General features: G+C 38.7%; 1 protein-coding gene and 1 pseudogene across 5 annotated transcripts in view; both read left to right on the forward strand.

Moving 5' to 3' along the window:
* Positions 1–25,199, forward strand: part of NLGN1 (neuroligin 1) — a gene marked incomplete at both ends in the record, with an annotated part of 670,466 nt that overhangs the window by 102,827 nt on the left and 542,440 nt on the right. The gene's annotated exons all lie outside the window — the stretch shown is intronic.
* LOC307097015 (glycolipid transfer protein-like) lies at positions 17,689–18,316 on the forward strand (annotated as a pseudogene). Its single transcript has one exon. The product of its transcript is annotated as a glycolipid transfer protein-like (transcript).

The following is a 25,199-nucleotide window of genomic DNA, read 5'->3' on the forward strand; positions in this document are numbered from 1 at the left end:
ATGCATGCATATAAGCTTAACCAAATGGACACAGACACCAGGGGGGTGAGGGCATGAGTCGGGAGGTTGGGAGGGTAATGGGGGGATTAAGGACACATATGTAATACCCTAATCAATAAAGAAATTATAAAAACAAACTTCAGTCATAGTGTATGCACAAAAGGTATTTATCTAAAAAAACCAATACTAATCCTGTATAATATGCACATGTGCATATGAAGAAAATTACAAGAAACATTAGAAGCATATGCACTAAATTGGTTTCTTTGGGGTAGAAACTTTGTGTGTTTTCACTACTTTTGTAATATTTTTAAAGCTCAGACCATATGGTAGACTCTAAAGGAATCAATACTAAATGCCATACCTATGTGTTAATTTTAAAATATTTGTCCATCTTACATTAATTTTGCTTTCAAGCCATGCCAAACTCATGATGGACATATCTCTAAATATGGAGCTCATAGACACAACTATACATTTTTTAATATTTAATGAATGAATATATATTTAAACTGATACTGTAAGAAAATTAAAATAAACATACCAAAAGAAATAGTAGAAAATATTAGCCTTACATAAAATAAGAAAGAACAAATAAGGTTCCCAGCTTTCCTTTCTTGATGTCTTTGAAACTGTAGATTCTGGAATCTCTCACTACCAAGCTTAATGTTTCATTTAACAATCTATTGTTAGCTGTATTTCTACTCATTAAAAACAAAAAAAAAAACCTTGCATGGACTTCCCAAGATTCATGCATTTGTTTCTTACTTGTCTAGGAAGTCTAATTTTTCAGCATTTAAATAACTAAACTAAGTTTTAAATGCAGTGTTTCTGAGTTTTTTTTACAAATTTTACCTAATAAAATGTCATATTGCTCGAAAATAATTTCATTTTCTATAATTTGGTTTATGAAGATTGTCTAAGTCTATGCCTGCAATGATTTAGAATTCTCTACTGCACACAAATGCAATGTTTGTGTTAAATTAAAGAAACATTAATAATGCAAATTTTAATTGCATCTATAACTTTTTGTTAGCTTAGGATATTTTAACAATCAGGTTTTACCTGACGTACTTTGGAGTCAGACTCTTGGAATCTTCTAATAGAGGCTTAGCAAACTCAAAAGCATAACAAGAGCCAGTCAAGTACCATGAGAGAGTAAATTGTTTGGTCTGTAAGAAAACAAAGACTGTGGTTCCTGCAGAGGCCTGGGAATGCATTGCATGCATCTCTTAAAGTGCTTCAAGTTAGAACTATTTTTTTAAGTACTGTGCCAGTGAAATGAAACACTTTCATGGGCAAGATTTGAGTATCTGGTATGAGTTTGAGCCTCTAGAACCCAGATTATAATTTATATTTCACTATTTACCCAAACAGACAAAGCGATTCATTGATTGCCAAATTTTAAATTGGGGAAACAAGAAAAACATAAAATCAAGAGATACAAACATTCTTAGGAGGGATAATAGTACTAATTTTATGCTAGGTACCTAGCTTTCTTGACTTCATTATGGCCATGTTTTTGGATTTAAATGATTTGGGAAAATATTTCACAAATATCATAATGTAGATGTTTTCTGGCTAAGAGCCAACAGTAGGCTAGCTAGTTTGTTTCTGGTGAGAAAAATCAGAGTGTAACTTCCTTTTCAGGTCAGGGATGCAAAGGGCAGTCTCCCAAGTTGAAACATGGAGCATGAAGAAAAGAAGTCCCCCAGTGAAACACAAGCTGCTAAAGCTACCCCTCACTGCAGGTTACCTCTATTTCCTTTGCTAATGCATGAAGGCAGCAAAGCTCTTTCTTTTCATATTTCTAGGTTCAGGTCCGCCAAAAGGCTAAAAGAAAAATGAAGGCTTAAGGACTTGTCTTTTGGCGGCAGGGGAGAAGGGTTCTCCCAATCTCTCTTAACTTTTACCTGCTCTTAGGGGCACCCACTAGTATGATGGCTGTGTATACTTGTTATTGTTACTAGAAATGATCTACCAGGGTGACACTGAATTCCATGCAATGGCAGCCTAGCTACCCAAGGAAGTAAGACTAGAGCCTAGAACCTAACTGGCAACGAGGCTGTCTGGATACTACCCAACATACTGAGCAATAGTCCTTTACATTTCCCCGGAGGAGGGACAGTACTTATTCCAGGTTTAGAGTGTCACCGAGACCAAGGCTAATCTCTGAACGGGCCAGAGAGTGAGCAATAGAAAACTGAAGGCACAGAGAAATACAGATCATACTATTTTCAAATCTGGTGTCTGGTCAGAACCACAGTGGGTTTTCTGGTTCCTGCTTTCAGGAAGCTTTGAAAAGCAAACTGAATACAGATCAGGAAGTGTATACTTCTATGGCTGTGCTTAATAATAATACATAAGGCATGCTAGCCACTGTGTTGAGTGATTTTTGTTTGTTAGTTCACTTCTTACAGTGATGTAGGTATTGTATTTGGATTTCCAGATGAAGAAATCGGCATTTAGAGAAGGTGATATGCTTGCCAGTAAGTAGAAAGAGGTATTCAAACCCATGTCTGTTGAATTTCATAGCCTAAGCTAGACACTCTACTACTTATGTGACCTTGAACAAGTTATTTTACTCTTTTGAACCTTAGGTTCTCACTGTAAAATAAGGATAATAATTGAATTTAATTCCTAGGAGTATGTAACATTAATATTAAATAAGTTAATACATGGAAAGTACTTACATCAAATTGTGCCTAGCCCACAACAGCACTAATGGCTACTTTAAGAATAGTAGCCATTAGTGCTGTTATTATTACTACTATTACTAATTATTGAATACCACCAATCCTACACGTAAAGATGAAACAATAGCTTTTTAAATGAATGGTGTATTTTTTTAAACATGAGGTATTAAAATTCAAATTTTTAAAGTTAAGATGAGTAATATACTGTATGTTAAATAATTAATTTTAACAATTTAGAATAGGCTGGCAAAGGTGGAGAGACATCCTATCTAATAAAAGAGTAATATGCAAATTGACCATCACTCCAACACACAAGATGGCTGCCCCCATGTGGAGACAAGATGGCCACCACGAGATGGCCAGCAGGGGAGGGCAGTTGGGAGGGACCAGGCCTGCAAGGGAGGGCAGTGGGGGACAATCAAACCAGCAGGGGAGGGCAGTTAGGGGTGGCCAGGCCAACAGAGAAGGGAAGTTGTGGGCAACCGGGCCTGTAGGGAAGGGCAATTGCAGGGTACCAGGCCTACAGGGGAGGGCAGTTGAGGGTGACCAGGCCTGCAGGGGAGGGCAGTTAGGGGTGACTAGGCCTGCAGGTGAGGGCAGTTAGGGGCAATCAGGCTGGCAAGGGAGCAGTTAGGCATCAATCAGGCTGGCAGTCAAGTGGTTAGGGGGTGATCAGGCTGGCAGGCAGAAGCAGTTAGGGACAATCAGGAAGGCAGGCAGTTGAGCAGTTGGGAGCCAACAGTCCTGGATTGTGAGAGGGATGTCTGACTGCCCGATCCCTGGCAGGGTCGGGCCTAAATGGGCAGTTGGACATCCCTCGAGGGGTCTGAGATTGGAGAGGGTGCAGGCTGGGCTGAGGGTCACCCCCATCCCCATGCACGAATTTTGTGCACCAGGCCTCTAGTATAAAATAGCAAGAAAAAAGTCATGGAAAGAGACAGTCTGACTTGGAGGAAAAGACAGCAAGATACCTGATACCTGGTAACAGCCAGGTTCGAGACAGATAAACTTAACAACAAAGAGGCAAATAGAATTCCAAGAGACAGTTCATCATATAATACAATTAGTTTTTGATTTCAAATGAACTAATACTTTAAACAAGGTTGTATTTTCATAATTCTAGGCTGACACCAAAATATCTTTCTTTGTATTACTCAGAGGCTGAAATGAAGTTTCCAAAAAATAGCTGTCCCAACATCATTGAGCACTCTGTGATAATGTGGAAGCAGAATAGAGAATAGGGATAGATCCCCAAGAAGCAAAAAATAAGAAAATAGATACATTATCAGTGTTCTCTCAACTCAATAAAATGTTCCCTCTGGTTGGGTTTACAAATAACAGAGACAAATGACTTTATAACTTAGTTTTCGTTTTTTATAAAACCAAATTTATATTTTATCCAAGGGGAGCAAAGTGCTAATGAGTTACTGCAATTGAAGAGGAGAACAGTTAAGGAAAAGGATGGCATGAATGTTAGCTTTATATCTGCAGATTTGGGGCTTGCCCTCCTTTAATTTTGAAAAAAAAATTGTGTCTTTCATTTTTAAAGTTATAATAATTCTGTAGACTGCAGTCAGATTTTCTAGCATTGAATCTCAACTTCACCACCTGCTATATGGCTGACTTTGAACAGTTACTTGACCTTTCTGTACTTGACATCTTTAAGTTGGGATTATTTATGAAACAGGATTCTACTGGGAATTAAGTGGGATAATATATGCAAAGTATTTAGATTAGTGCTTTATACCTATCTGTACTCAATGGATGTTAAGTACCAGCAGTAGCTATTATGTACATTATTTTATTCTTTAGCTTACTTTCCATAAAACATATGGACCTGTTAGCTATTATAAAAATGAATAAGTGATACTTTATATATGGATTTATTACTAAAGAGTTATGCTTTTTATTGTTTGTTCTCTTCTACCATGTTCAAAATGGTCAAGAAGACAAAGTCAAAGGAGAAAGATGAAGGGACAGCTAAACTAAGGAATGGAAGGATGAATGTGAATGCAAAGATAATGGAAATATAGTTGTTCAACATTATTAGATAATAATGTCTTTGGAGCTATTAACATTAAGATTCAAATTACAGCATTACATTGGTTATAATGATTGGTTATAACAATACCTTTTGAAAACATTTGTGTTTTTTTGTGTTATATTGACAGCTCAGCTGAGATGTCTTAGAAGTGGAAATGCAAGAGTTGATAACTCTAAGTATATAAACTTTCATTCACTCATTTATAAAATCTTTGTTAAAAACTTTGAAAAAGTGGCATTTAAGAAAATGGGCTCTGTATACTGTACATCTGAAACTAATATCAAATAATATTAAATGTAAACTAGAATTGAAAAATAAAATTTAAAAAAACAAAGAAAGAAAATGCGCTCTGGGGTCATATTACTTAGTATTCAGGATTTATTTTCATCTCTGAGAGCTACAACCCAAGAACACCATAGGATCGCAACCCTTTGGAACTCATCGGAGTCCCCAGGTTTATCATTTCTTGATTTTCTGGTCTGAAAAAAAAGGCCAATGATAGTGTCTATAAGAGATAGTCATGAGATTATTTGGATTAATGCAGGTAAATGGCTTAGAATTGTGCTTGACATCATGTTTGCATGTCATAATTGTAACTCTTACTAGAGGCCCAGTGCACGAAATTCCTGCATGGGGAGGGTCTGTAGGCCTGTCCGGTGATCAGGGCCAATTGGGGCCTTCTGGCTGCCAGCTGGGGTCTTCCTTCATTCTGCACTGCCCACTGGTCGTCAGCACACGTCATAGGGAGTAGTCAAACTTCTGGTCTCCTGGTCGAACTCCCAAGGGTACACTGCATATTAGCCTTTTATATGTATAGATTATATTATGTTCATACTTAGGCTCAGAGAGATGGTAAGAAAGATGCTGTTCTTGGTCTCCAGCAGATGGCAAGTCATTTGGAGGAGACTAAAGAGTAAACAGGTTCTTACAGTACAGTATGATACTTGTTTTGCAGAGGATAGTAGTATTAAGAGGTCCCTGCTAGACAAAAAGTAATGAACCCATTCATTTCAGGGAATGATGGATGTCCTTCTGGAGAAGGAGATCTGTGAACTGGATCCTGAGAAAATGAGATTTAAGCTGAGAAGAAATTGGAGAAGATTATCAAAAGTTGAGGGAACTGCATGTACCCAGAGTACTTTTGGGAAAGTTCAAATAGTCTAGTATTGCTGGAAAAAAATGTGGGAGTAGGCTGAGGGGAGTGGAACAATTGGTAGAAAATGAGGAAGAAGGTGAGTAGGGGTAAGATAGAAGGATTTTTGTCCTGAGTATTAGGGAGGTTAGACTGCTAGAGATTACTTAGAGCATTCACATGATGAGACTTAAAACTTTAAAAAATTACTCTTTTCTTCCTTTTGGTATAACAGAGTGAACAGATGAAAGAAAGCCAGTTTCTGGAAAGGCAACCACTTTGGAGGCCCTGCCTAAAATTCAGCCAGGAGTTCACAGTAGCCCCAACACTCCCAAAGGCCATGGCAGTAGGGGTAGAAAGAAGTGGATGGATTCTATTCAGGAGGAATCAAGAGGACTTGATGTTTCCTCACATTTTAAAATGATTATTTCATACCCATTTTAACTTGACTTCCTGAGTAGAAATCTGGACACTGTGATGTATTTTTCCCTAATAAGAACTTATGCTACTCATATTTGATAATCTTGATGTAAGCATTGTTCCTATCCAGTTCCACAATTATCAAAGAGAATATTTCTACTTGAACTTTGTTGTTAAGTCCATGGTTCCAAAATTAAGAGAATAAACAAAAATATGCCTCTTCTTTTTTTCCTTGTTCCTTAAGTGGAATAATATATGCAATGAATTGTTTTCTTAGTGATTCATTTCACTTTTAAAGAGATTTATCATGTAAGGGTCTTGTTTAGCCTGATTTCAGAATAAAGGCAGCAGAAAGGGACTAGGTGAGCTATTCCACTGTATCAGGAAAAAAGTTTTTCTTTTAGTACAAATTTGACTTCAGTTTTCTCTGCATTTTCTGCCCATTGAACAGAAAGAGAAATTCAATTATACTTCTTGGTATTACATTCCTGAGAAAAATTAAATTGCTTACATAGAAACTTTATTAGTTAAGAATATATAAATTATTCAACATATTGCTTTGGTTGGTAGTTTAAATGAAAAACAAATTTCTTGTTCTGTTTACAATTTTATGTCACATACTAGAAAAACAAGGTTTCAGATTTTTTAAAAAAAAATTTATTCATTTATTTAGATTTTGATGAATATTTTTCAACTCTTGCTGAACAAAAAAACAAATAACACATTTAAATAAAAGAGTAGTAAGTTGTTTTTAAAAAGTATTTGGAGGATTTTAATAGTGTCTAATAGGCATATTTGCAATAGCCAAAGATATTCATAAAACAATTCTATCATTAATATAAAAAGCGTTGAGTTATTTCACAAAACAAATTGAGTGAGCCGACAACTTTATTGGTTTTCTGTCAAAATTGGCTATAAATAAGAGCTGGTCGAGACAATAAGGGAGTTAAAGAAATTAATCTTTATAGACATTTCTAATTTCTGAATTTAACTAGAACATTTTTCATTTTCTGGAAATATTGGTCACAAATTCTGTAGATATATTCACTTTACCTAGATACATGAGTACTTGTCAATAGGTTGATTTTTTATTTATGTGTTATATATACCATATATACATAATGTCAGCATTTCAATTTGAAGCACCATCCTATATAATAAAAGCTTAATATGCTAAGTGTCTGGTCGTCCATTCATCTGTTCAACCAATCAAAGCGTATTATGCTAATGATATGGTAAGGCCACTCAACTGCTCTCTATGACGTGCACTGACCACTAGGGGGAAGGCGTTCTGACCAGTAAGTTAGGTTGCTGCTGGGGTCCAGCCGATCAGGACTGAGCTAGACAGGCCGGACATGCCCTGGGGCCCTCCCATGGTCCCTCCCCGGCCCCAATCGTGCACCAGTGGGGTTCCTCAGCCTGGCTTGCACCCTCTCGCAATCCAGAACCCCTCAGGGGATGGCGGAGAGCCAATTTCAACTGGATCCTGCAGGCCAGGCCAAGGGACCCCACTGGTGCATGAATTCATGCACCGGGCCTTTAGTATATATATAATCTGTAAGAAAATGGCTATTAAAACTTCAATTCCTCTCTTATAGCAGCCTTAGTGCTGTTAATATATAGCAAGTAAGAGGAAGCAGTGCCTTTGCCTCCAGAACACCCTAGGATCATACCCCTTTGGAGCTCATCAGAGCCCATTCAGGTTTATCCCAAGGGGTCACTTGACTCACTGCCTGATACTCCTTCTAGGGCAGCTGAATACACAGCTTCAACAAGACACACAACTGCTGCTGGCTTGAGAAAAGTGCTATTTTAATGATGATTGTAATGAGCTTTACTGTTGCTGGGAGCCAAATGTATCCTTAAATCCAAGTGAGAACGCTGCAATCAGGGTGAATTGAAGTACAATGTAGCTTAGATTATTATTTGATAAGTTGCCCTTTTAATTAGGATTTTTCCATTCTTCTGTACTCATTTATTGCCTACTGTCCAAGGTGAATGATTTTCATGTATCTTTATGAAGATATCATAGCAACACATTGAATGCACGGAAAGTAGGGGACTGCCTCAGACTGTCTATTCTGACACATTAATCAATGAAACTGTGCCTTTTGATCCCAGGACCTGAATTCATTTTTCCTATTTGATTTTGCCTACAGCAACCATTACAAGTTACATTTAAGTGACTCCAGCTTTAGTATATGGCTTTTTACTGCAGTTTCATAAGAAGTTCATTAAAGAAACATCTAAAAAGAGAAATTTCAGCCACACAATTCGGTATGATGATCCAAACCTTAGATTTAGTGGCCTTGGAGAGTGAACTTTGCTCTTTAATAGAATTTTATATAATCTGGTCTACAGTAAAGTTGTAATTATTATTTTGCCTTCTGCCCGACTTGAAAATTTTATGAAAAAGAATAAAGATAGTTTTTATTTTTTGAGATAGTATGGTCTTTTAAAGGAAGTTCATTGACTTAATAGTTTCTCATTTCCATTTTTACAACAACAACAAAAAAGGTATATAAAGCCAGATTGTATGGGTAGGACATGAGAGGTAGGAAACTAGAGGTCTTGGTCCCAGCTTGCTGTAACAGCTTTTGACCAGTGGCTTCCGAACTCTTTGGACTATGATCCATAGTATGTAACCTATTTTACATGGTGACATGGTATACACAATGTATGTTAAAAACTGGGGAAAAATGTTTCACAGAATAATGCTCTTCATACAAATGGACTCTATTTTCCATTCTTTACTATTTCATGAAAAAAGAAATGCTGGTCATAAATAATTAAGTTGATTTCACAATCCATGAGTGGGTCTCAGTTTGTAAAACTGCTTTAGACTACATGACGCACGCATTCCTAAAAGTTCTCAACTGTAGAAAAATTCTCTGACTGGAAGTTGCATGTAGATATGATCCTTGCATGTCAGATTTAAGTTAATGACGATCCTGAATAATAGATTCATTGCCTGCCTATATGATCTCGCTCAGTTATAATTCTATAATGCAAAATTGCTTCTAAAATAGGAGGTAAGGTGTAAAAAATTAAGTAAAAATTTTAATAATCACCAAAATATGCTGAGAAGTATACTTGAAACTTTTAAAATTGAATTTATTGGAATAGCAATACTTAATCAGATCATATGGGTTTTAAGTGTACATTTCTATGATAAATCATCTGTATATTGCATTCTGTGCCTATCACCCAAAGTCAAATCATCTTCATCTTATATTTGACCCCCTTTATCCTTTACTACCCCTTCTTTTTCTCTGCTAACCACTATACTATTGTCTGTGTCTAGGAGTCTCAGTTTTATATCCCACTTATGAGTGAAATCATATGGTTCTATCTAACTTATTTTGCTTAGCATAATATTCTCAAGGTCCATTTATGTTGTTGCAAATAGCAGTATTTCATATTTTCTTATGGCTGAGCGGTATTCCATAGTATGTATGTACTTCATCTTCTTTATCCATTCTCTATTGAAGGACACTGATTATCTCCATGAATAATGAACATAGGGGTGTATATATCTTTGCAAATAAATGTTTTCAAGTTTTTCGGGTAGTACCCAGAAGAGGGATTACTGGGTTACATGGTAACTCTATTCTTAATTTGTTGAGGAACTATCATATAGTTTTCTATAGTGTCTGTACCAGTTTATATTCCTACCAGTAGTGAATGAGGGTTCCTTTTCTCTACATCCTCTCCAACACTTGTTATTACCTGTCTTATTAATAATAGCCATTATAATAGGTGTGAGGGGTATCTCATTGCAGTTTTAATTTGCATTTTCCTAATAGCTAGTGGAGTTGAGCATCTTTTCATATATCTGTTGATCATTTGTATGTATTCTTGGGAGACGTGTTTGTTCAGATCCTCTACCTATTTTTTAATTGATTTGTTTGTTTGGTCTTGAGTTGTATGAACTGTATATATTTTGGATATTAACTCCTTGTTGGAGCTTTATGCAAATATCATCTCCCATTGGGTTGGTTGCCTTTCTCTTTTGTTATTTGCTTCTTTTGCTCTGCAGAAGCGTTTTAGTTTGATATTGTCCCATTTATTTATTGTTACCTTTGCTTCCCTTGCCTTTGGAGTCAAATTCATAAAATGTCCTGTTTAGCCAAGATCCATAAGTTTAGTACTTATGTTTTCTTCTATGTAATTTATTTCTTCAGATCTTATATTTAGGTCTTTAATCCATTTTTAATTAATTTTTGTACATGGGGAAAACTGTAATCTATATTCATTCTTTTGCATGTAGCTTTTCAATTTCCCCAGCACCATTTATTAAGGAGGCTTTCTTTTCTCGAGTGTGTGTTTTTAGCTCTTTTGTTAAATTTGCCCATATACATGTGGTTCTGAGAAATTGTACAGTCTAGAGATAGAGAATTGACCTAAAATAACTCCATCCTAGTATAGATACTTTTTAATACTATGAAACAAGATAACATCACCTAGGGCTGTTTTTCTCAATGTTTTTGGCCACTATCCACACTTAAAATAATATTTTACATCACAAATATACACAACCTACATACTGGAAAGGATGTACTATTTCATGTAACTTTATCTTACTACATTTTTTTTTGTCTCTGCTTTTCTTTTTGTTGTTGTTCAAAAACCCAGTTACTACATGCTCCTCAGATTAAAAAATACTGGCCTAGAGTGAGAATGAGAATAGGAAAGAAAGTGCCAAGGTTCTCCAATGTTTAGAAGTCTAATTACTGTAATACATACAAAGGTCTTCAACAATGCATAGCTAAAAAATGTTAGTTTCTATTAGTAAAAGTAGACTCCCTCCCCCAAATATTCCTTAATTTATTTGATCAGTTTAGAGGCCTCAGGCTAGAATATACAGACAATAAATAGGTACTGTGTTAGTTTCCTATGGCTCATAGTTAATCCTGTGAAATTCAGCAACTTAAAACAACACACATTCCCGATGTCAGGTTCAATGGTGTAGAAGTCTGGGTTCAGTTGAGCTAAGCTCTCTTTTTCGGGATTCCATTGGGTTATAGTCCAGGTGTTAGGCAGAAATGTAAGTTCCACTGGGGAAAGCACCAATTTGGAGCTCCTCTGATTATGGGCAGCATTTAGTTGTGAGACTGAGGTCCCCACTTATTTGCTGGCTTGTGAATAAGGGTCACTTTCATTTTCTAGAAGCCACCTCCCATTCCTTGCCATGTGACCTTATCCATAGACAGTTCAGAGTATGTCCTTTAATTTCTTCAAGGACAGCAGAAGAATCTTTTATCCTCCAGTCTGCTAAGATGGAGTCTTATATAACACTAGAGGCCCGGTGCAGGAATTTGTGCATGGGTGGGGTCCCTTGGCTTGGCCGGCAATCAGGGCTAATAGGGGCCATCTCTCCCAGTCCTGATGGGGGGTCATCAGGGCTGGCTGGCCTGGGGGAGGGATCATGGGAGGTTGGTCGGCCATAGGAGGTTGGCTGTAGAAGTGCACTGACCACCAGGGGGCAGCTCCTACGTTGAGTGTCTACCCCTGGTGGGTAGCACATGTCATAGCAAGTAATCGAACTACTGGTCTCCTGGTTGAACGCTCAAGGGGACATTTTGTGTATTAGCCATATATATATATATATATATATATATATATATATATATATATATATATATTCTGAGCTTCATTTGCAGATTTGCAGTTTGGGAGGATACAGCAATGGTATGAATGGCTTGTGGCTTTCATCTTGCTCTATACCTTGTTCATAGCAAGCTCTCAAATATTTGTGGAATAAATAAAGAATGTTTTTCTCCATTTTGGTTTATAACTAATTTAGTTTATCTTGGGAGCTATAGATAGTTTTACTTTCCTTTACAAAATATGTTTGATTTTTAAAGCAAACCACAAGTGTTGTACAGTTTGTACTAAAGGACTACTTTATTGCTTTTTTTATTACCTGAAAAATGCAACAAAAGTTTAAAATTAATAACAGTCAGTAACAGGGAATAGGGATAATAAAAGTTATGTCCCTTGCTTCAGAAGCAGCTCACTTTCTATTTTCTTATTAAAAAAAAAAAGAAGAAGAAGATCAGAAGTTTCTGGTGGTTTATCAGGGGAGTAAAAGAAGGTGAGAAAGAGAGGGAGAGAAAGACAAAGAAACTTTAAGCATAACTTTTCTACTCATTATCTCTTTGTTGAAAACAGAATTAGGATTTTTTTGATTTTTAATATTTTATATTGAGTTTCAGAGAGAGAAAAGGAAATTGAGAGAAATGAGAGAGAAAAACAGCAATGTGAGAGAGGACATCAGTTTGTTGCCTCCTGCACACACCCTATGGGGGATCAAACCCAGAACCTGGTTATGTACCCTGATCAGGAATTGAATCTGCCACCTCCCGGTGTACAGGATGATGCTCCAAACAACCAAGCTGCAATGGTCAGGGCTGTTTGACTTTTTATGGTTCCTTAACTCCCAGAAAACCCACATCTATGTCTGAAAAGAGAAAGCAACAGTGAAAACAACAGGAGTGCTGATTAGGGCATAGAAAAATCTGGGTACCATAAATGTATCATGGGATCATGTCAGTGGTCAAATGGCAAGCTTAAATGCCCATTCACAGAAATCTTATGTATTGCACAGAGCTGACTTTCCAGGACAGATATATTTTTCTTTGCAGATGAATACCTTTTCCCCAAATATTTAAAAAAATAGAAAAACTTTCATCAAACACATCTTCTAATACTACTCATTGAAATAATTAAGTCCCACCCATATCTTCCATGTGTGCTTGTGACTGATCTATTCAAATGCTAGAGTATTTTGCCCTTTTAGCATCTTAACTGATCTCCTAGAAATGATATTGACACAGTCCAGGCTTTCCTTTCACCATCTGCTGGATATTTCCAAATGAATATTCTTCTTTTAATTGAAATTCACTTTGGCAAAAGCTAATTTCTAACCTTTCATCTGAGAGATTTTGCCTGACTCACTTTCACTTCTTTGTCTCCAAAAGAGGATCAATACCTTGCATGTGCTGTGGGGCCCCATCCACAACAAATATGTATTTAACATCTTTATCTTTCAGAGAATGCATACTGTACATTTACAAATCCTTTCAACCTTGGAATATTAGTTAAAAGTTCCTTTAGAGATGAAGGCAGAATATTTCTGGACATTTTTTTATGTGGCCAAGAAGGGATTTCTGTAATTACTTTCTCTTGCAATCAAGAAGTGAAGGAGGACATCAGACACAATAAACTCAGACTTCCTGGAGATGAGATTTTTTTCCATTTAGTTGTAAAAGAAAGTATATTTGGGTGAGTCAGGTAGGAACATAAAAGTGTTTTCATCTGGTTTGTGGAGCTTAGATTCTACCTCAAAGAAATGGGGAGCCATCATTGATGGTTTAGTGATTATGTGAAAAGGTGAATAAAAAGTTGGGAAATTAACCTGTAGTGGTTTATATCATGATTCGGAAGTCTTGAGGCAGGTATTGTTTTGACAGTGATTATATCCATGTTGGTGTGAGGTGTTAAATTTTGGTAGAAGTAAGAAGGAAAAATGGATATGAGAGATGTAGAGAAAAAAGGCTAAACTTAGTGACAGGAGGTAAGTGACAGATTGATGAGATATGGCTAGTCTATGTAAAACCTAAAAAACACACAAGCCAACAGAAATCTTTAGTAGAAAAATCTCTTAAAGTCTAATTTTGGAAATTAAATAGGAATATTTTTGCACTGCAGTTCAAATTAGACATTGCATGTATGTATAAGAAGACAGTATATAAGAGTGGCTTTTATACTCTATTGTTTTTTTTTTTGTTTTGTTTTTTTACCTTTCTCTTATTTTACTTAAAGCCATGCGAACCTTAGAATTAGTTAAATATATATAATGGGTTGAATAGTGCCCATCCAAAATTTATGTCCACCAAAAACATCAAATATAGCCTTATTTGAAAATAGGGTCTTTGTAGATGTATTTAGAGAAGATGAGTTAGGCTGCATTAGGGTGGGCCCTCTATCCAGTGACTGGTGTCCTTGAAGGACAGAGATAACATGTGGGGAAGAATGCCATGTGAAGGCAGAGACAGACTTTAAAGTGAGTCAGCTACAAGTGAAGCAACACTGTGTGTTATGAGAGCCACCAGGAGCCAGGAAGAGGCAAGGGAGGATTCTTTGCTAGACCCTTCAAAGGGAGCATGGCCCTGCAGCAGCTGGATTTCAGACCTTAGGTCTCCAGCACTAAACACTCTTGAGTCATGACACCAAGTCTGTGGTATTTGTTACAGATACTGTACTTAGAGCTTCATTCAAATGAGTTCACAAAAATCTGTGTTAGGGGGACAATTATAATATACCTTTTAGATAAGGAAACCCAAGCTTTGAAGGATTTTTGCCTGAGGACAACCTGGTAGAAATTATGGAGCAAGTTCATCAACCTATTAACCAGGAGGTCACAGTTCGATTCCTGGTCAGGGCACAAGTCCAAGTTGCAGGCTCCATCCCCAGTAGGAGGCATGCAGGAGGTGGTCGATCAATGATTCTCTCTTATCATTGACTAGAGGCCTGGTGCACAAAATCGTGCATGGGTGCAGTCCCTAGGTCTGGCCTGTGATCGAAGTGTGAGTGTCTTGTGTGGAAGGGCAGATCCCAGCTGACCTCTGGGCCTTGGGCAGCACCTGGGTCCCCGGGCCTCTGCACACCCCTTCTCTACATGAGTCACGGTGCCTGAGTCCTCACACGGAGATGCAGTGAGCGCGGCCAAATGCTGTGGGCCAGGGTGCAGTGTGGGCCTCTGGGATTCCCAGCAGTGCTGCATGGAAGCTAGGCAGGCAGCGCGCTCTCTCTTGGCTGGCCTGGCAGACTGGCTCCTGCGTGAACCCATGGTGAGTCGTTGCATCCCAAGGGAGGGTAGCAGGGGGAGTGATAGCGAGCTTGGCGGACACCCCGCATTCCCACCACACCTCCATCCCCATCACCCCTTCCCCCAGGTAGCCAGCGAGAGGTCTCAGAGTGTTGCCGAAGCCCGCCATGTTCCTCGCCACCCCCTGGTGGTCAGCGCACATCATAGCAAGTGGTCAAACTCCCAGTCGAGGGGAAAATTTGCATATTAGGCTTAGGGGTTCAGTGCACGAATTTGTTCACCTTAAAAGGACCTGTGGGTGCAAGGCTGCAGTGGGGACAGGGGCAGGTCTCAGCCCATCCTCCACGCCCCTGCTCAGCCCCGCCCGCCACGGCCCCTGGTCCCCTGTCTGCCAGCAGCCCAGTTCCTGCTGCCACTGCTCCCACATGCTAACAGCTCTGGTCCCGCTCGCACCCACTGGTGGCGCAGAGCAATTGGAGCTGGAGCCAGCAGTGGGTACAAGCTGGACTGGTACCATCAGCTGCTGCCCTGATCGCTCCTCAGGAGCAGGGGGAGGTGGAGAAGCCCTGAGGGGTGATTGGGGCTGGCAGCCAACGCTCACACCCACTGAAGGTGCTGAGTGAACGGGGCTGGCACCAGGTGCCAGCAGCCGGTGTGAGTAGGGCCGGCACCAGCAGCAGGTGCAAGCATTGGGCGGGACCGCAGTGTGCAGAAGCAAAGAATTTTCAGTGACCACCAGAGGCTCACCCCGATGACAGTGATTGGCGACCTGCCTTGGTCTGGTGCCCCACTCACCTGCTCCACCATCCCGCTGTAGCCGATGCCTGCCATGCCCCCTGGTGGTCAGTGCATGTCATAGCAACTAGTTGTTCCGATGTTCTGCCATTTGGTCTATTTGCATATTAAAGTTTTATATATATATTATATATAAAGTTTTATATAATATATATGTATATATATTAAATATATAATATATATATAGATTTCAGAGAGGAAAGGAGAGAGAGATAGAAATATATATATATATATATATATATATATATATATATATATATATATATGTGGGGTTCCAGACCCACTGAGCAAATTAAGTCTTTTCCTCTATATGCTCCTCATAAACTCCTAGCAAATGCATCTTAAGCTTTAAGGGCCTCTGAAAAACATTTTTTGTTGCTGTTGACAATTAGATTCAGCAGTGGGTCAAGGGTTTCTGCCTCAGACAAGACCTCTGTCTCCTGCATTTAGACTTCTTGGGCCTCTGTGGACCTCTGAGCTGGTGGGGCTTGCAAGAACTTCATTCTGTTTCCATCTCTCCCAATTATTTAAGCTTTGCATCTAAAGATTTTTATAACCTTTAAAATTTTATTTTACCCATGACATAAACTGTGTGGGTGGTTTTAAATATACGCACCCCATAAACTTGAAGTCACCCTGAAGCAATATGTAAAATATTTAAATATTTAAACTTTCTAATGATTCTCTTAATTTATCATAATGCTTTTGATGAAATGCAAATCTGAGTTATTGTTGTTTATAGAAGATGCTCACTGGCAAGTGAACTTTTTTTTGAAGGAGAGGTATCACCAACAGTGAATAGAAAGCTTCAAAAATATTTTAAAACCATGCTAGCTTATATTAAAGGTTGAATGCATTTTAAATTTTCAAGGTTGCTCACATTATAAGTTAATACACTGTTGAACTCATAAATTAGCAAATTTTCATATTATTATAAAAGCTTCATAATTTCTATTTTTCATTTACATGCCACTTTGTTTCAAACATTTCATTTATGGGACTTAGAATTTCTGAAAGGGCTGGGAAGCAGATTCTCCTATTCTGAATTGTGTTTAGTGCTGGAAAAATACATTGGTTCAAAATACAGTCAACGGTTATAGACTGAGCACCTGTTATTAGCAAGATGCTATTCTAGATATTAATAATATAACATTGAATAGGAGAGTAAAATATGTATATATGCTTATGTATGCATAGGAGATAACTTTATTAGTTCTATGTGACAACCGTGACGACCAAACGACCGATCGTCAAGAGGTGCATTGAGCACCTCTTGGTCCATTCACACACCACCCCCCCCCCCACCCCGAGCCCTCAGGCTCTGATTGATCAGGGGATGGTTAACGGAGGAACCGCAGTGAGTGGCGCAGTGGAGACTAGTGAGCAGGTGGAAGGCGGACCTCTTGGTCCCTCCCCCCGGCCCTCAGGCTCTGATCAATTGGTGGCAGGTGGAAGGCAGACAGCTTGGTACGTCCCTCCCGGCCTGCAGGCTCCGATTGATCAGGGGATGGCTAACGGGGGAACCAGCGTGAGTAGCGAGGCGGGGACTGGCGAGTGGGTGGAAGGCAGACATCTTGGTGCCTCTTCCCGGCTCTCAGGCTCCAATAATTGGTGACGGCAGTAGGGTGGAAATGGGGACTGCTGAATGGGCAGAACATGGTTCTGATGGCAGGCTGAGTGGTCAGTCTGGAGTAGGTTTGGAGTGCGTTGGGGAAGGAAGAGGAAGATCCAGTTAGAAAATGGCATCACCACTGGCCTCGACCCTGAAATGGCTCCGCTGGCCAAGCACCTGCTGAAGCCGCTGCCCACAGATAAGCAGATCGAGACCGGGCCCTACCTGGAGGCAGGGTCCCACCTGCTGCCCTTCTTCGATTGCCTTGGGTCCCCAGGGTTTACGCCCATCAAGGCAGACATAAGTGGTAACATCACGAAAATCAAAGCTGTGTACAACACCGACCCGGCCAAGTTCCAAACTCTGCAGAACATCCTGGAGGTGGAGAAGGAAATGTATGGAGCAGAGTGGCCTAATGTGGGGTCCACGCTGGCGCTGATGCGGCTGAAAAGGGGCCTCCGCTTCATCTAGGTCTTCCTGCAGAGGATCTGCAACAGAGAGTGGGATGAGAGCCACCCCAACCTCATCCACGTCAACGCCACCAAGGCCTACAAGATGGCACTCAAGAAGTACCACGGCTGGGTCGTGCAGAAGATCTTCCAGGCAGTGCTGTATGCCACGCCCTACAAGTCCGACTTCCTGAAAGCACTCTCCAGGGGCCAGAACATGAGAGAGGAGGAGTGCCTGGAGAAGGTCCGCCTGTTCCTGTTCACCAACGGCCACCACAGACATACTCTACGAGATGTACACCAAGATGAACACGGAGCTCAACTATAAGGTGTAGGCGTGCCCAGTGGCCGGCACTCCCAGAAACAGACAAGCCAGAATCACCGCGAAGCAAGCTGGCAGGCCGCCTTGGCCTGTGTCCCCCAGAGCGGCCCAGAGTCTGGTTGGGGTTGCAGGGGACAGCCCTGGTTTCTGAAAAGTCATTTTTGAGGTCTATCCTAACAGAGCAATACATAACCACCCGTCTTCTGAATCACCTTTAATTTCACGGCAGCTCAGACCGACTGCCTTCATTTTAGTGTGATAAAAATCACTTAATGTTGCTAATAAATCAAGTCCTAGGGTTTTCTGGCCCCAACCCCCACGTGGTGCATATACCTCATTTTAAAAATGAGGATCTGGTGCAGTGATGTTTTGAGTCGAGTGAGGACCATGAGGAGTCTGATTTGAAATTATACAGGTTGTTTTTTTTTAAAGCAGACTGCTGTGTGCTCTCCTGTGGTTGCACAGCCCAGTGTCACGGCGATGTCAGTATAGACCCTGCTCTTTCCTACTGTCTTTTTCCAGACAGTTTTTTATAGTTGAAAACAACCAGCAAGACTTTGATGACCTTGACCAAGAGGACTTTATTTTAAAGCTATTAGGTAAGTGTAACTGACCACAGATGACTGAATTTGCATTTTTCTGCATAAGTATTTTCTCCAGGGATAACCTACCCCATCTAAGAAACTACGTATCATGTGTGTTCTCTCAGAGGGGAGACCACAAGCCCTCCTGATGCCGAGACCCAAAGAAACACCTCACTGATTTAACTGTCCCTCCTGGCACTAACAAGAGCTATATTTTGAAAGTGTTGGGGTGAATAGAGGGACCCCCAAAGAATTCATGTGTGTTAAAAACCCAATGAGGAACAATTGGTAATTTTTATGCGAACACTAAATAATTCTTAATAAATAAATCTCTATTTTGGAATCACAAAAACAAACAAACAAAAAAAAACCTTTGGAGATAGTGAAGGCAGTTTGTCCAGACTGTTGAGAGCTTAATTGGGATAGAAATCCTGCTAATAGTACCTGAAGCCTGAAATCTGAGCACTCTACTTTTAGGTTTTCCAGTTCAAGTTTTTGGAGACTGCCTATTAAAACATTATTGGTTGAAAAGTGTTTGTATAGAAGCCCATAAGTATTATTTGCTGTTTACCATGTTTAGCTCTCTGTAAGGACTATGAAATAATATTAAATGCCTCATGTTCTCAAGAAGCTTGAATTTTAAAATAAAAAATAAAGAAGAAATATAAATATTAAAAATAAAAAAAAGAAGCTTCAGTTTTAGGGGCAAAATCAGGCAGGCAGGCAAGCGGTTAGGAGCCAGCAGTCCCAGATTGCGAGAGGGATGTCCATTGGATTGGGCCTAAACAAGCAGTCGGACATCCCCGAAGGGTCCCAGATTGCAAGAAGGTTAAGGCTGGGCTGAGGGAGCCACCCCCTCCCATGCTCAAATTTCGTGCACCAGACCTCTAGTCTATCTTACCTAATAATAGACAAACGTGTAAATTGACCGTACCTCCGCTTTGCCCACAACCAATCAGAATGAGTATGCAAATTAGAAGGTCAAAGATGGCAGCCTCCCAGCTGCTCCAGACACGGAGTGGCCAGGCAGGGCAGGACGCCTGCTATGAGAGGGAGGGCAGGGGGTGAAGGGATCTACAGGACTGGAGTGCTGCAGCGAAGACGAAGATGGCAGACTCCAGCTGGAGTCTGCAGCAAAGATGAAGATGGCAGACTCCAGCTGGAGTCTGCAGCGAAGCAGCAAAGATGAAGATGGCAGACTCCAGCCGGAGTCTGCAGCAAAGACGAAGATGGCAGACTCCAGCTGGAGTCTGCAGCAAAGCAGCGAAGACGAAGATGGCAGACTCCAGCCAGAGTCTGCAGCTAAGACGAAGAAGGCAGACTCCGGCCTGAGTCTGCAGCAAAGACGAAGAAGGCAGACTCTGGCTGGAGCGAAGGCCTGGGTCCTGGGTGGCAGAGGAAAACCTGTGCTGGAAGCCAAGGGAAGGAAGGCCTATTGCACGAAATCTCTTTGTGCAACGGGCCTCTAGTATATATATAAGGCTAAGTGACTAAACATATGTACTTATGACCATCCAACCGACCAGGCGGTACATATGACACACACTGGCAATTTAAAAATAAACATTGACTTGCGCATGCATGATGCACATAAAGCTCTCACTGGTGCTAATCGCATGCATGTGTTTCAATCTGTCATTGTTGATCATGAATTTGGTTGACACTTCTATTACAGAGAAAGGGCAAATAGCGATATTACAATATTTCTGCTAATTAATTTCCTTTCAATGTGCATGAATCCGTGCACCGGGCCACTAGTTAGGATATAAATAAAACAGGACAAAAAATTTGTTTTATAAAGCATTTGGTAGATAATATCAATGACTTAAGATTTAAACTGCAATGTGACATGCTTTGATTGTCTAACACAGCACTCACTGTTCCAAAAAAATAAAATGTGAGCTAGAAATTTAAGCCACATGTGCAATTTAAAATGTTCTAGCAACCATGTGAAAAAATGTAAAAAAAAAATGGGTGAAGTAAATGTTAAAAGTAAATTTTATTTAACCCAGTATTTCCAAATATTATTATTACACTAAGTAACATAAAAATTATTAATGACATTTTAAATTTCTATTTGTATGTGTGTGTGTGTATTAAGCATTGAAATTCGATGGGTATTTTACACATACAATATATCTCAATTTGGACTAACTACATATCATGTATTCAATAGCCACATGTGACTAATGGCCATTTATCAGACAGCACCTGTCTAATACCTTGATTTTTTTCCTTGCCTTCTCCTTTTAAAATGGAAGCATTGACTTACTCATATCTTTCTTATTTTTTCTTTGCTCAACATTCTGCAAGTGGAAAAGATGGGAGAAACCAAATATATATACTCAATTGTTTCTCAAATATTTAAATATAAAAACAAAATACATGATTTATTTGAAGGATTTTTAAAAATATAAAGGTAGCCTCGCAAGTGTTGCTCAATGGTTGAGCATCGACCTATGAACGGAGATCATGTTCCATTCATGGTCAGGGAATATGCCCAGGTTGCAGGTTCGATCCCCAGTAGAGGGTATGCAGGAGGCAGCCAATCAATGACACTCTCTCGTCATTGATGTTGTAATATATTATCTTTGAAAATAACCAAACAATTGTGTTTTAAATTTAAAGAATTTTAACATATCATAGCTTCTTAGAAGCCTTTTCCAAATATGTATACATTTGGAAAAGGCTTCTAAGAAGCTGTGATAGCTATCTTGAGAGATCCTTGGCCAGCAAGTTCTTTCTTTTGGAGCAGCTCTGCAGAGTAATTTTACCATATAACCTGTGACTGTTTCCATTTCAGTGTTTACCACATTGAGTCTCAGAAGACAATTTACAATAGCTAAGATTTGGAAACAGCCCAAGTGCCCATCAGCAGATGAGTGGATTAGAAAACTGTGGTACATCTACACAATGAAATACTATGCTGCTGTGAAAAGGAAGGCATTTCTACCATTTGCAACAGCATGGATGGAACTGGAGAGCATTATGCTAAGCGAAATAAATCAGTCAGAGAAAGATAAATATCACACGATCTCACTCATTTGTGGGTTATAATGAACAACATAAACTGATGAACAAAAACAGATCCTGAGACAGAGAAGTATGGATCAGATGCTCAAACCTCCGAGGGAAGGTAGGCGAGGGTGGGGGTAAGGTGGAGAGATCAACCAAAGGACTTGTATGCATGCGCATAACCAATGGATGCAGACACCAGGGGGGTGAGGGCATGAATGGAAGTGGGGTGGGGGGCAATGGGGAATAAGGACACATGTAATACTTTAATCAATAAAGAAAAAAATAGGGCAAAATAAAAAAGAAGACAATGATTATTTCTCTTTTTCTCTGCAAGGATTCAGTGATGTATGCATTATTTCAATTGTGTTAATATTAGACAGCTTTAAGAAGAAATGGGTTTATTTTTTCAATTCTTAGTTTCATTTTATTCTTGATGAGTTTATAGTTCTGATGAGTTTTATACATTTGTTAATTAATTATGACAATGAGAGTTGGCAGTGAACGCTGGAGAATCAAAAGAAAAGTAGAGTTACTTTCTAAGTTTGTTTCTAATGTTTTAAATTCATTTAAATGTAGGCTGGACTATGTTTGATATAACATTTTTACTTCTAAGATGCACAAGAGGAATAAAAAAATTCATGGACTTCGTATTCTGGGTCCTATTGGAATTATGAATTTTTCACTGTGAGATGGGAACAATAATATCTCCACTTATTTTGAGAAGATTAAAAGAAGTAAATATGTTATACATAACATTGCATAATTATTACAGCAGGCTCTTAGTAGAGGTTAGCTACCATTTCTCTCTTACTCTTATTATGGCTTATTTCTCTGTTAAAAAAAATCAAGTTCTTCAATCTGAAAAACAGCAGATGAAAAGAAATTTCCTACTTAAGGAAACTAATAGAAGAACAACATAAACTTGTTTTAAAAAATGCATCAAGAACAAAATATTACTTCTATAATTTATGTGGGCATATAAACATGAACGTGACATGTATTTAGATTTTGGCCTCATGACATTACTTGAAGTAATCAAAAAGTGAAAAATAATTTTTTTAAAATGAACATGCTGCTCTTTGCCAAGACTCATCAAAAGATAAAATCACGGAGGAATTAGCTTAATAAAAATCATAAAGAATAATCATTATAGTTTTATAATAGCGGGTGTATATTTTTATTAAAAGACGTATAGACTAAATCTATATTTACATTTATTCTTATGGACACCTTCAATTTATCAGTGCTTGGGATAGTATTTTATGCTACTTAAGGTAACATATTTTCTATCATTTAAATTGCTTAATCCACTTCTCTAGGATCCTAAAAGCCCCAGTAGGACATCTTAGCTTAACTAGATGTTTTCCATCTTTTAATTACTATGACTAATTTTTTACAGCTCAGTCACAAATCCTTGAGAATAATAAATATGGTGACACAATCTTAATTATAATGGTGCCAATAGCACCACTCTAATACAGTGTGAGGCTTACATTGAAAAGGAATTTGCCCGGAATTGAAGCTCCTCTGATTGCTTTCCACATCACGTTTTAAACAAACACTGTGGTGCTTTAGCCATTACTTGGTTGCCTAGGATACACAGTTAATGTAGCCCTAAGATGCTGCTACCAGTTAGGCTTTGAGGCCATGCCTGGAAGTGCTGCTTTTTAACAAATTAGAAAAAATTTAACAGACACACTTTGGGGAGGTGCATTTTGATTGACGAAGTAACCAACTGTATTTTTTGAGTAGTTATGTGAAAACAATTATTTTTATTTTACTTTAGTTTTCTGTGAAATGAAAGAGGCTAAAAATGACCTTTTTAAAAAAACAAATGCAAAATTGATTCCAGTGACCTAATTCGAAGACACATTCTCCAAGAATATAATATTCTGATTCTTGATGTACTGGAAAAGGTAACCAGCTAAATCAGAGGGAATCATTTTTATAAGTTTCTTCGTTTAATAGTGTCTTTTGTTGTTAGATTTTCATTTTGTCTGTGTAGTAAAAACATATCACAGTTTATTTGTATTAAGATGCTGAAAGGTCCATATATTATCATAAATGTAGTTTTATAATAAAAATAATTAGCAAAGTAATGTGTGTAATCTAGTGACTAATGAGAGTAACACAGAAACATACACCAATTTCAACATCATGTGTCTAGGTTATATCCATCGTATTAACAAGTTTTCTTTCAATTCCTGTAATAGTACACTTAAATATGACACCAAAAGTTGGTTGTTCAGCACCTTGTTTTAAATATTAGCACAATTTTAGGTTGTCTGTTATTTTTAATTGAATAGATAGCCTGCCTTTTGCCTCTGAAAGATTGAATTGTCTTCTTGGCTGATTTGAAAGCAAATCAAATCAGAGTTGTTGCTGAGTGAATAGGAAGATCCAGTGCTGAACCAGTAGGTGGTGCTTGAGTTATAAATGCATTTAGAACAGAGATTTAAAAAAAAAAAAATCTTGCACAATCTTTAGGAATGGTTGCTCTTGTTTTTATTTTGAAGGAGTCATTAGAGAGGAAATTCTTAATTAGGGTTTTGACTCTTCACTGGAACTGATAGTCTTACCTCCTCTCCATTCTCTCCCTCCCTGCCCCCTTCCTCTAATCATTGTTTCCTCTTCACTGTGGCTTTCAGCAGGTGTACTGTCAGGGAGGACAGATGAAATCTTTTCTCCGAAGCAGAACACCTGGGTGGTAGGAATGGTAATATATTGTTTCTAAGTCAGGCGTACAGGGACATGTATCACCCAGGAGAGATTCAAGAGAGATCCTAACTTTACCTTGAAATCTTGGTGTTTGTTTATGCCTCCACTTTTCAAGTTCACCCTTCTGTGCTTGATCTCTCTTTTTGCCTGTGGTTGTTAGCATGTGGAGCTCTTCTCAATGACTTCACTTCTTAAGTTCTTAAAAATACATGCTGTCTGAAAGGTAACAAAGTTATGTCTTTTGGCATTTGTTACACTGAGGGATGGTGTTTATGTACTGAATTCCCCAGAAACGAGTTGCCATTCAGCCAAATTTGACAGAAAAAAAAACCAATGGGTTTGGATAGATTGTGTATTCATTTAGGTGTACTAACTAGTGAATGAACATAGAACTCAAGTAACAAAGAGCCCTATATGGCTGGTTGCCTAGTGTTACTTCTTTCCATGAGTATATCATGTGTATTTTACTATTACATTTAAAATATTAAATTATAAATCTAAAAAATAGTTTTAGATGTCTACTCTTTTTCCAGAAATAATCCGACAACAGTTCATATTGCATTTGTTAGGATGTTA

The sequence above is a fragment of the Cnephaeus nilssonii genome, assembly GCF_951640355.1.
Source record: "Cnephaeus nilssonii genome assembly, chromosome: 3".
In the NCBI taxonomy this organism is placed as follows: Eukaryota; Metazoa; Chordata; class Mammalia; order Chiroptera; family Vespertilionidae; genus Cnephaeus; species Cnephaeus nilssonii.